Raw genomic sequence first — 12,500 nt, 5'->3', positions numbered from 1 at the left:
TTCTGTAGTGAAAACTAACAAATGAAGCCCCATATTTACTGAGAGGAATGACTTAATGCTGGATCGTCTGATTTATGCTCGAGAACCTTTTGATGCAATGTTGTGTTATTGTGATGTTATTATTGTGCATGTTCTAGTGTTTCAAACATTTAATACATTTTTTACTGGATCTCATTTATACTAATATTTAAAAAATTATGCTGTAACTCATTTAAAATAAAATTTGCTTCGTGAGATGTCTGTATGCATACTTTGTTTCATAATGTTATTTATGCTAAAGACGAACGAACTGGCAGATATAATCGTTTGATATAATTCGACTTATCCTCTTTCCGAAATTGCTGCCCTTGTGCCAGAATTTGAATGGCATATTCTTTTCTACTCTAGGCACAAGGCTCGAATGTTTGGGGGACAGGACCACCCGATTAGATGGAACCAGTTCGCAACTGATACGTTATTTATCGACAACGAAAGAATGAAAGCAAAGTCGACCACGGTGGAATTTGAACTCAGAACGTAAACTCAGACGAAATACCTATTTCGTTATTGCCCACAAGGGGCTAAACATAGACGGAACAAACAAGAACAGACGAACGGATTAAGTCGTTTACATCGACCCCAGTGCGTAACTGGTACTTAATTTATCGACCCCGAAAGGATGAAAGGCATATTAATTGAATGTGGAATGCATACGGCATCAATTATTGACTGAATTTACTAATTTTCGTAAATGCAATTTAGTTTAAAACGCTATGGTGTATCGTGACATGTGTAGACCAACTACATTGAGTGTATATGTACTCGATGCATTAACTAATTAATTGAATACAAGTTTAAGCCACTTCCTTTTAAAAATACTTCGTTTGTGAAAGTGTGGTCCCTACTGCGCATGTGTGTGTGAGTGTATGTGCACGTGCGTGTGCGTGTGTGCGCGCATGTTACATAGGTTGGTCGATAGCGGGTGACATGGTAATATTATCGTAATATGATATAGGTTTGAATCTCTGCTACAACGAGTGCTATACTGGAAAAATCAGGAGACACTCGGAGTTAAGAAATTGAGCCATTTTTAGATAAACATAACTGACGAAATGTCTAATTTTAATTTGTTATTACTTGTAGTCTGGTAATATTAAGGTAGGATTTGCATGCTATTATCTATCACAGAATTTTCGCTTTTGAAATGCTTAGCGAAAATAACAGGAAATTTGCATCGCTCCCACTCTAAACTTAATCCTATAAACTGGCATATCTATTGGAATTTCTGCTGAGGAGCGACCGATGAGGAGACTCCTATCAAGCGGACAGTCCTCCATACTTCTTCCATCACAGAGTCCTCAAGTAAACGGACATCTCTATAGGTCTTGGTTATAGTGAATACAGATGAGAGTTTAGTTATTAAATTGCTAGAATACATACATACAGGAAAGTTTTCAATGCACAATTCTTTGGGTTGTCGTTCTGTCTGTGTTCGTTGATATATGTGTGTGTGAGTGTGTGTATGTATGAGTGCGCGCGCACGCGTCAGCGTATGTGAGTGTGTATAATGTATATATAAGTATGTGTGTGTGTATGTATGGGGAAAACCAGATCGAACCATCTCAAGTGTAACTGCCCGAAATGGTCGTGACTGCTGGAACTTGACTGAGGAAAGAAAGCCATGAATGACCGGTTTTTTTTTTTGCCTGTCCCTCTAATTGTTGTTTCTCTTGTCCGGCTTTGTATCGTCAATCTCTCCGAATGTGTTAATGTCCTCTATTGCGTTTTTGTTCTATTTTTTATATTTCTATGTATGTATGTATGCCTCTATCTATCTATCTATGTATATATACATTTGTATAAGAATACGTACTTAAATATATAAGGTATAAAAAATGTATGTATAAATTTGGTGTATGTGTTAAATATACATGTATATATATATATATATATATATATATATATATATATATATATATATATATATATATATATATATATATATATATATATATATATATATATATATATATATATATATATATATATATATATATATATGTATATATATATATATATATATATATGTATATATATATATATATATGCGTATATATATATTTATATACGCAGGTGTATATTTGTATATATATATGTAGATATACACACACACACACACACACGCACACACACATATATATATCTATCTATCTATCTATCTATATATATATATATATATATATATATATATATGCATGCATGTATGTATGTACGTACGTGTACAGACATATTTAATCTTTTCGCAATACTTGAATAAGAGATATAATACAAAATAAAATGACATTTTAAGAAAAAGAAAAATGAAACGATAAAAAGAAATTATAAAATAAGCGCAACGTCATTTCCTTTCTTAAATGTTGTATGGGTCTTATGATTTGCCTGTTGCCTCTCAACTTGAACGGTGCAAAGAAACTAAGTCTGAAATCCCATTATTCATTATTAAAACTGATTAAAATGACAGGCAAGCTATCAAATATTGTGTTTTCTTCTTCAACTTGCTTTCATTGTGCCAAACTTCAGCTATAAAAGATTCATCATATTTGATAATTAATTTAAACACAACTTCAAATGTTATCCTGTGTCATTTTTTTATTCAATTATTTTATTTATATCACAGTTTATATTTGAAACTACTTGCCTTCCAGAGAGACAGCCATACTCACACACAAAAATCCGTATATATATGCATGTATATATATATATGTATGTATGTATGTATGTATGGGCGCAGCCGTATCTGTGTCGAAAGCAGGTGGCTTCCTAATGGAATGGTTCCGGGTTCAGTCCAACTGCGTACCGATATTTCGAACAGTGCCTTCTACCATGTCCTTGCGCCAATCAAAGCCTAATGCGTGGATTTGGTAGACCCAAACTGAAAGAAGCCCGTCGCACACACACACACGCGCGCGCGCACACACATATATATCAGGTCATCCCATAAGTTCTGTCCGATTTTACCTTTTTTTTTAAATTGAATGATATTTAATAGTATTTTACAATGTGTAATGGAATAAAAATGTATTTTTATGCGTTTCTGTACATTTAAACTAATTAAATATTATTTTACAGAATAATAGATTAAAAATTTCTTTGATTAAAACCCTTTTTAACACGGAAGTATCCAAAGAGCATTTGAAGCACATAATGCTTTATGAGTACAAAAAGGGAAACTCTGCAGCCGAAGCGACTCGAAACGTACACTCAGTTTATGGGAAAGAATGCTTGAATGAAAGAACTTGCAGAAGATGGTTTGCAAAATTCAGAAGTGAAGATTTCAGCCTTGAAGATGAAGATCGAACAGGACGTCCAGTTGAGTTTGAAAAATGGATCTGCTATCGAAATGTTAAACGTCGTAAACAGTGGCTTGGTAAAATGTAAAAAGCTCAACTCCAACCGAAAAGGGAACTTCATGTATAAGGGGACCACACACGTATATACATAACTATGGTCCCTGTTAGGGTATATGTTTTCATTCATATGCGATGGCTGCAGCATTAGAGCGCTGTAGCTCTCATTTCTAGCATTGTAGCCGGTTTTTAACACATTTATAGAAATGTATTCTACTTCTTGGTGAAAAATTGCAGACCTGTTTATATAAGGCTTTATTTCCACACACGCCAGCTTAAGTTAATTCGTCCTTAGTCGAAAGACACCAGTTGTTATGTCCTGTGATTATTTTTAATGTATTTGTGTTCGTTCGTTCGTTTTTTTCATCCTTGTTTTTGTATACGGTCGCTGCTCTCTCCTAAGGAATCTAATGCTCTTAGCTTAGTTTTTCCTTGGGGCTGGCCAGATTGGAGCAATACCGAAAGTAACCAACCGAAATTGCAAAGATGATCTGGATCTCGACTGATGAATGAAAACTCCGAATGACCTGTCCGTGTTTTCTTTGTATCGTCTGTCTGGATGTTTTGTTGTCCCTTTCTTGTATCACCTAACTGTTTGGATGTTTTGCGTTCTTGTCCCATTTTATATTATATACATATATATATATATACAGAGGGAGAGAAGAAGAGAGAAGGAGAGAGAGATTGGGAGGAACAGTGGTGTGAATTGCATATAGAAAGGTAGAGAGACATACCCTTAAATATTCATTTTAAGATAACGTAGAGACGTGCTTTTTCCTTTCATAGAAAGGTGTAGACTAATATAGACATATACATATTTATACAAATACCCATTTATACAAAATACACATATATACACGCACACGCTCAGCAAGATACACACGCACCAGCACTCACCTCTTCACACACACACACACACACACTCACACACACACACACACACACGCATACACACACACATACACACACAACCACATACAAAATAAAATTTGTTTTGCAATCAATCGAATCTTGAATATTCAAGTACGCTTAAAAGTCGCAATGGTAAGCGAGCAGTATACACGCACACATACACACACCTACAGAAATACGCATAACCACACACGTATATACATACATGCATATATACATCCATCCATACATATATGCATAATACATATATACATATCTATAACTATCTTTCTAACTATCTATCTATCTCTGTGTGTATGCATTTTATCCATCTATCTATCTTTTGGTCTACCTATATATTAACGTGTGCGTTTGTATACATACTTATATATATATATATATATATATATATATGTATATATATATATATATATATATATATATATATATATATATATATATATATATATATATATATATATATATATATATATATATATATGTATATATATGAATATATAAGAATATATATATATATATATACATACATATATATATATATATATATATATATATATATATATATATATATATATATATATATATATATATATATATATATATATATATATACATACATATACATGTATATATATATATATATATATATATATATATATATATATGTGTGCTGGTGCGCGCACACCTTTGTGTATATACATATGTATGTATGTGATGGCTATATATATATATATATATATATATGTATTTGTATATTTATGTATTAATCTCTATCGTGTTAATGTTATAACACCATTTAATTTTGAAATATCACTTAACCCTTTTTTTCTTTCTTTCTACAGGTCTCCTTGCTGAATAAATCGATAGTAGTCAATAAATCAATGAGAAATCGTCTATCTCACACACCGACGGTTTCATTTGATTTTCTTATTACTATATTCTTATGTATGATTTTATATGTGTTTTAAAGTTTTTCTCAGATTTTTTTCTCCTTTTTGCTCTGTGTGTATGGTAAGACGGTTGGTAGTTAATCATTACTATCATTATTAATGCCGTTGTGGTAATTGTTGTTGGTGCTGTTGGTGTTGTAGTTATTATTATTATTATTATTATTATTATTATTATTATTATTATTATTATTATTATTATTATTATTATTATTATCATTATTATCACAGTTATTTGATTTTATTTTCATTATTCATATTATTGCTATTACCAGTAGAAGAAAAATAAATATCTAAAGCATCTCGCATGCTATAACGCTGACGATGATGATGATGATGTTAATAATAATAATAATAATAATAACGGATATTATTATTATTGTTATCATCATCATCATCATCATGATCACAAAGATGGAATATATTTTTCTTCTCTTGTTATCAAAACATTGTTTCTGTGGAATGAACTGTAAAAGGAACGATAAAAAAACTATATATATATATATATATATATATATATATATATATATATATATATATATATATATATATATATATATATATATATATATATGTGTGTGTGTGGGTGTGTGTGTGTGTCTGCGTGTGTGTGTGTGTGTGTACTTATATATATATATACATACATTCATACACATATAATTATATATACATATGTATATATATATATATATGTATATGGATATATATATATGCATATATATATATATATATATATATATATATATATATATATATATATATATATATATATATATATATATATATATATATATATATATATATATATATATATATATATATATATATGCATCTATATATATGTGTGTATATATATATATACATATATCAATATATATGTGTGGCGTATATATATATATATATATATATATATATATATATATATATATACGTATATATATATATATATATATATATATATATATATATATATATATATATATATATATATATATATATATATGTATATATGTATGTGTATATGTTTGTGAAATCAAATGTAATAAATAATAAAATGAACAACAATATTCGAAATTAAAAAAATAAACTATTTGATATATATTTTTGTGTGTTTGTTTACTCATCTTATTATTTTTCATTTTAATTTATGTTTTTGTGTATTATCATTGGTAAGTATTTATGATCTGTGATTAAATACCCTTGACTGGAATAATTTCTTGATGTTTTGCTTTTTGTTTGTTACTGTTCTTTTCTTTTCTTTTATTTTCAATATATCACAGTTTGATGTTGATGATGATGATGATGATGATGATGATGATGATTGTCGTGGTGATGGTCGGGAATGATGGCGCTTTACTTTCTCTTTTATTGATATCAACATCGACATCATCGTCGTTGTCGGCATAATCATCAATGTTATCATTATCATCACCATCGTCATGATCCTCATTACCACCATCACCACCACCACCACCATCACCATCATCATCGCCATCATCATCATCGTCATCATCATCATCGTCATCATCATCATCATCATCATCATCGTTGTTGTTGGTTTTTTCCACCATTGCAACCTAGAACACACCCAGGTCAATGGAGAAAAGCAACGCCAGAACCGCCAAAACCGACACAACCACCGCTATCATTGGCGTGCCGTCAACATCGTCTCCATGGACCATCGTTATAAGAACAACCACTCTGAAAAGAACAACGACTGTGACAACATAAGCATCAACATTTTCACCTCTACCACTACCACCCCCACCACCACCACCTACAGCAACTACATCAATATGCTTCATAAAATTTGACAAAAAAGCCAGCAGTTTCGAGAGATGGCTAAGCTAACTCCATTCCTCAACTGGTTCTTAACTGTCCGGAACGCCAAATGAAAAAAAAGAGTGAAGTCGATTTCGGCAGAATTCTAAACCAGAATGCAAAGAGCCAGAAAAAATGGCTAAGTTTTCTCTTTGCCGGGTAAAACAATTAATATGCCGCACCAGCTTGCTACAATAAGGAAATTTTGTGCAAGTGTAGCAAAGTACATGGGAACAAAAGGAGACATTCCCTCCACCAAAGATAATCGTCTGTGCAAAGCTACACATTTTTGAAAAGCGACTATTCTTCCTCTGGATCAATATAAACCTCATAGTATTTCGAAATAGCCAACAGTTATACCAACTCTATAACGAAAGAAAACCTAAATGTCCAGATTGATAAATCTGGTGACTGTAAAAGAGTTAGGCAACTAGAAAGTAAATGTAAACAATCTGACGAGACTCTGATCACTGATTTCACTTGATATCGTAAGCAATTGTTTGCAGAAGCCGTCGTTGACAAAAGAGATGCTTGTAATTTTCAAATAGTGCTGCTCTCAAAGGATTTGTCTTAAGTATTCTCTTTTCGCCGTTTCATTTGTAAATATTGTTTTCTTATTCTTCTTTTATGTGGTGTGTTTGAGACGACTATGATTCTGGATTTGTTTAGTTTGGAGAGAGGAGGGCTTGGTAATTGTGAAACCAATCATATAAAGAGACAGTGGTAAAGAATATAAAATTCAACAGAAAAATTTCTCGATTACGAGTGGCCGAAATTGGATTCCTCAGAAAGGTATCTGGAGTAACGTTACTGGAAAGAATGCATAGCGCAAAAATAAAGGAGTCTCCCCACGTCCAAATGCAACTTTTCCGCATTGAGAGGTCATAGTCACGGCACCACAAACTTGTGAGTGAAATGTCGGAGGAAATAACCGCAAGGTAGACTCGTCTAACCGAGCCAATCAGATATCTATAGTTTCAGTTGATCATGATTGACAATCCAGCAGCAAAGCCTAATGAGGGTTGCTTCTGAAAGGACTGTATGGGAAGAAACAGGAAAAGAGAGTACGAGAATGTTGTGGTGAAAGAGTACAGCAGGGTTCACTACTAGCCCCTGAGGAACCTCTTGGAGGTTTAAGTTGTTTTCGCTCAATAAACACAACGCCCGGTCTGGGAATAGAAACCGTGATCCTACGACCGCGAATTCGCTGCCCTAACCACTGGGCCATTGCGCCTCCATACAAACACACTCACGCACTCACACACATATATAAGTACTTGCGTCGATTTGTTTGACTATAACCTTCATGGTTGTGGCCCTTCAATGGCCACAGTGTAATGACTACAACAAGTGAGATACAAGAGAAATGTATATGTCGAACCACGCTTCATTAGGTCTCTTAAAAAAATCATTATTATTTTAAATGCAATGCTGTAGATATAGATATAGAAAAAAACGAAGGCAAATCTAAGATATCATTCAATATTAAGAAAGACATCTCTAGGTTAAGATAGAAAATGTCATACTCTTTTGCTAACCGCGATTGAAGAGAAGCGTTGATCAAGAAAACCAAAAAAGGAAGAAACAAAAACAGTTCAGTGATAAATTTAGATTACAAAGAAATGAGGTCACCGGTTGAGATGGAAACTGAATCACGCTCTGTTCTGCTTGTTAGAAAAGAGACTGTCTCAGCTGTTAGTTAAATACTGAAGTTCATCATTTGGAAGAAGTATCGCGTTTAGCCAACAGACTGCTGAGATGAGATGACGTTATATAGACACACACACACACGCGCGCGCAATAATACACAAACACGCACGTGAACAGTAACACACACACGCCCGCACGCACACATACACACACACACACACACACACACACACATATACATATATGTATATGTTTATATTTGCGTATATACGAACGATATATATATATATATATATATATATATATATATATATACATACACACGCACACACACATGTATGTATATGTATTCTTGTTCTTGTTGACTCTTTCACCTTCCGCCAAAAATTCCAGATTTTATTTTATTTGCTTTGCGGGAAGGACTGTTCCAACGAAGTCGCGTATTGTCCTTGCCTTCGACACGCGAAGTAGATGGACAGGAACAACTGACGAAAGAGAATAATCTTTATGTTGCATGTCTCGTTTCTCTGTTCGTTTCTGTTTTCGTCTTTATGTTTTCGTTTCTCATTGTCTCTAACGTTTTTTTTTTTGAAATGTCCTGTACCCATATATGCATGTATGTATACATATAGATGTAGGTACGTACACATATGTATGGATATATACATATGATTATATTATATATATATATATATATATATATATATATATATATATATATATATATATATATATATATATATATATATATATATATATATATATATATATGTATATATATAAAGCAGCGAAAGTATCACTAAAGTGTTACTCAGAGCTTTAGTTCCCGTTCGTCGGACATTTTTGTTTAGGATATATATATATATATATATATATATATATATATATATATATATATACCTACACATATATATATACATATATATTGATAGATTGAGGTATATCTATATCTCTCTATCAATCGATCTGCCTGTCTCGCAAGCGAGCGTATATAGTTGTCTTACTCTGCCTTATAGGCTACAATACTATATCTTCGATTTTGATTTTTCGTGTTTGTTAACACATATAAAGCCCTTCAGTTGAAGTCGATATAACATCTCTTCTGACAACTGATTTTTATGAATATACAATTTGTTTCTCTAAGAACACAGTTTTTCTTACTTTCATAAATACTCCCACGCAAATTTCTGCTTCTGTATTATTGTAATATATATTTCCCACGTTGAATATAATAGAGTAACGTTATCCGTAAATTTCAATTTAATGTGCTTTTTCCATTACTTTTAATAACAGAAATGTAATAATATATTTGCTATGAAATCAATTTACATAATTATCATCGTTTTATTTATTAATGTGTGAACGCTAACGAAGAATTAATATATCACTATTCCTCACGAAATTAATGTCACTGATGTTTTATTTTCTTAAATACATACCGTAAATCCATTCAACCATAAATTGTATCGTAGCAAGTACCGTCAGACGCAACTATAACGGTCCATTCACGTTTTATAATCTAGATCCCGTTTCAAGGAATTTAAAGTTCATAGTTTTCTCTCATTCCAATATATACCATATTGTAGTCATTAAGATAATGGATCTATCTATATACAATTAATGGAAATGTTTTGGATAGCAACAGTTAATACTGACTTAACTACGTTGTCATTTCTTTGAAATAATACTATCGTACATGATTTCTGACTCTCAAGGTATTTGTATATTGTAAACACAGTTAACGAACTATCACTTCATAATAAATCTCTCCACATTGTGTATATACATACGGGGATTAGGGGTTCTGGGTTTTATATAGCAGGGCCATTATCAGCCTGATCACTTAGACAGCAGGGCGGCTTCATTTGAAATATATATATATATATATATATATATATATATATATATATATATATATATATATATATATATATATATATATATATATATATATACATACATATATACCTATATGTGTGTATATCTATTTGGTCACTCTATTTGGTTTGTAGGATGCTGTATTGGAACTGAAGTTTTTTGAAACAAGTTTAGTTGTGTCATTAGGCCAATCATAGGTAGCGTCATTAGGCCAATCATACTAAATAGATATCGTAAGTTAAATTAATTCAAAATAAATATAAATCATATTTCACTTATTGCCAGCCATTCCTATACTCTTGAGTGAACTGTCATGCTTCATGCTATTTCGGTTAAGCATCGGCGTGGAAAACAACTTTGGCAGAAAGGATGGTCAACAACAGCTGATGTATAGGCAGAACATTCACAACATCCTGGAAAGTGCCCAAAAATTATGAGAATTGGAAACCCTACCCAAGAATGTCAACAGGGAACATAATAAGTACACACGGACGCACGCATTCACAAACCCGCACACACAGGCAAGCAAACAACATACGCACACACACCACGCGCGCACACACACACACACACACACACACACACACACACATATGTATGTATATATATATCATATATAATTATATATATATATATATATATATATATATATATATATATACATATATATATATATATATGTATATATATATATATATATATATATATATATATATATATATATATATATGTTGTTGTACTTGGGGATGGTCATATTGCCAGTTTAGCCAATAAAAAAATCTTACAAAACAAATATATATATATATATATGTACAAACATATCTGCATGTATATAAAGTATGTATGAGTGTATCTGTGTATCTGTGTCGGCATGCATACATGTAACACGCACGCCCGCACACGCACACACGCACACACACACACACACACACACACACACACACATACATATATATTCTTTTATTCTTTTAATGGTTTCCAGTCATTTGAATGTGGGCATGATGGAGCACTGCCTTTAGTCGAACGAATCGACCACAGGACTTATTCTTTGTAAGCTTAGCACTTGTACTATCGGTATCTTTTGCCGAAGCGCTAATTTACGGGATCGTAAATGCACCAACATCGGTTGCCGAACGATAGTGGGGGGAACAAACACAGACCTAAAAAACATGTAGATATACATACACACATACATACATATACACATATATATATATATAAATATATATACATACATGCATATATATACATATATATATATAAAACAAATAATAAATGAGTATATGCATATATACGTACAGGTATGTGCATACCTACGTCTACCTGTACATATAGGTGCATATCTGGGTACAGGACATTGCAAAAACGTAGACAAGAAAATAATAATAACCAGAGTACAGAAAACACACAAGCCACATAGAGAACATTTTCCTTCATCAGCTACCCCCGTTTTAACACCGGCGTTTCGAAGAGTTATATATATATATATATATATATATATATATATATATATATATATATATATATATATATATATATATATATGAGTGTGTGTGTGTGTTGCTTGCGTGCCTGTGTGTGCGGGTTTGTGCATACGTGCGTCTGTGTGTGCTTTTGCCATAAGTTTCTTGTGCCACACCCGAATTGACGGAGGTGATGGTGGATGACATTCATATTTAATTCTCTAGTTTCGTTGGGTCTGTGTGTCTGATTTTGTTCCATTAAACCACGATACACATTGACGAGTAGCCATTTGCTTAGGGCTTCATTTAACAGAACTTTGTTTCCATCAACTCGGTGCCTGAAATGCACAAATGAAATGTGGTTTAAGACTTTGATAACCAGTGAGTCCATAGAACAAATATTATTTGCACATCCCATGAATTACCCCTGTAATTATTTTTCT

This window comes from Octopus bimaculoides, chromosome 22 (genome assembly GCF_046866305.1).
Source record: "Octopus bimaculoides isolate indiv1 chromosome 22, ASM4686630v1, whole genome shotgun sequence".
Taxonomy (NCBI): domain Eukaryota; kingdom Metazoa; phylum Mollusca; class Cephalopoda; order Octopoda; family Octopodidae; genus Octopus; species Octopus bimaculoides.
Note: the sequence above shows the minus strand (reverse complement) of the source record.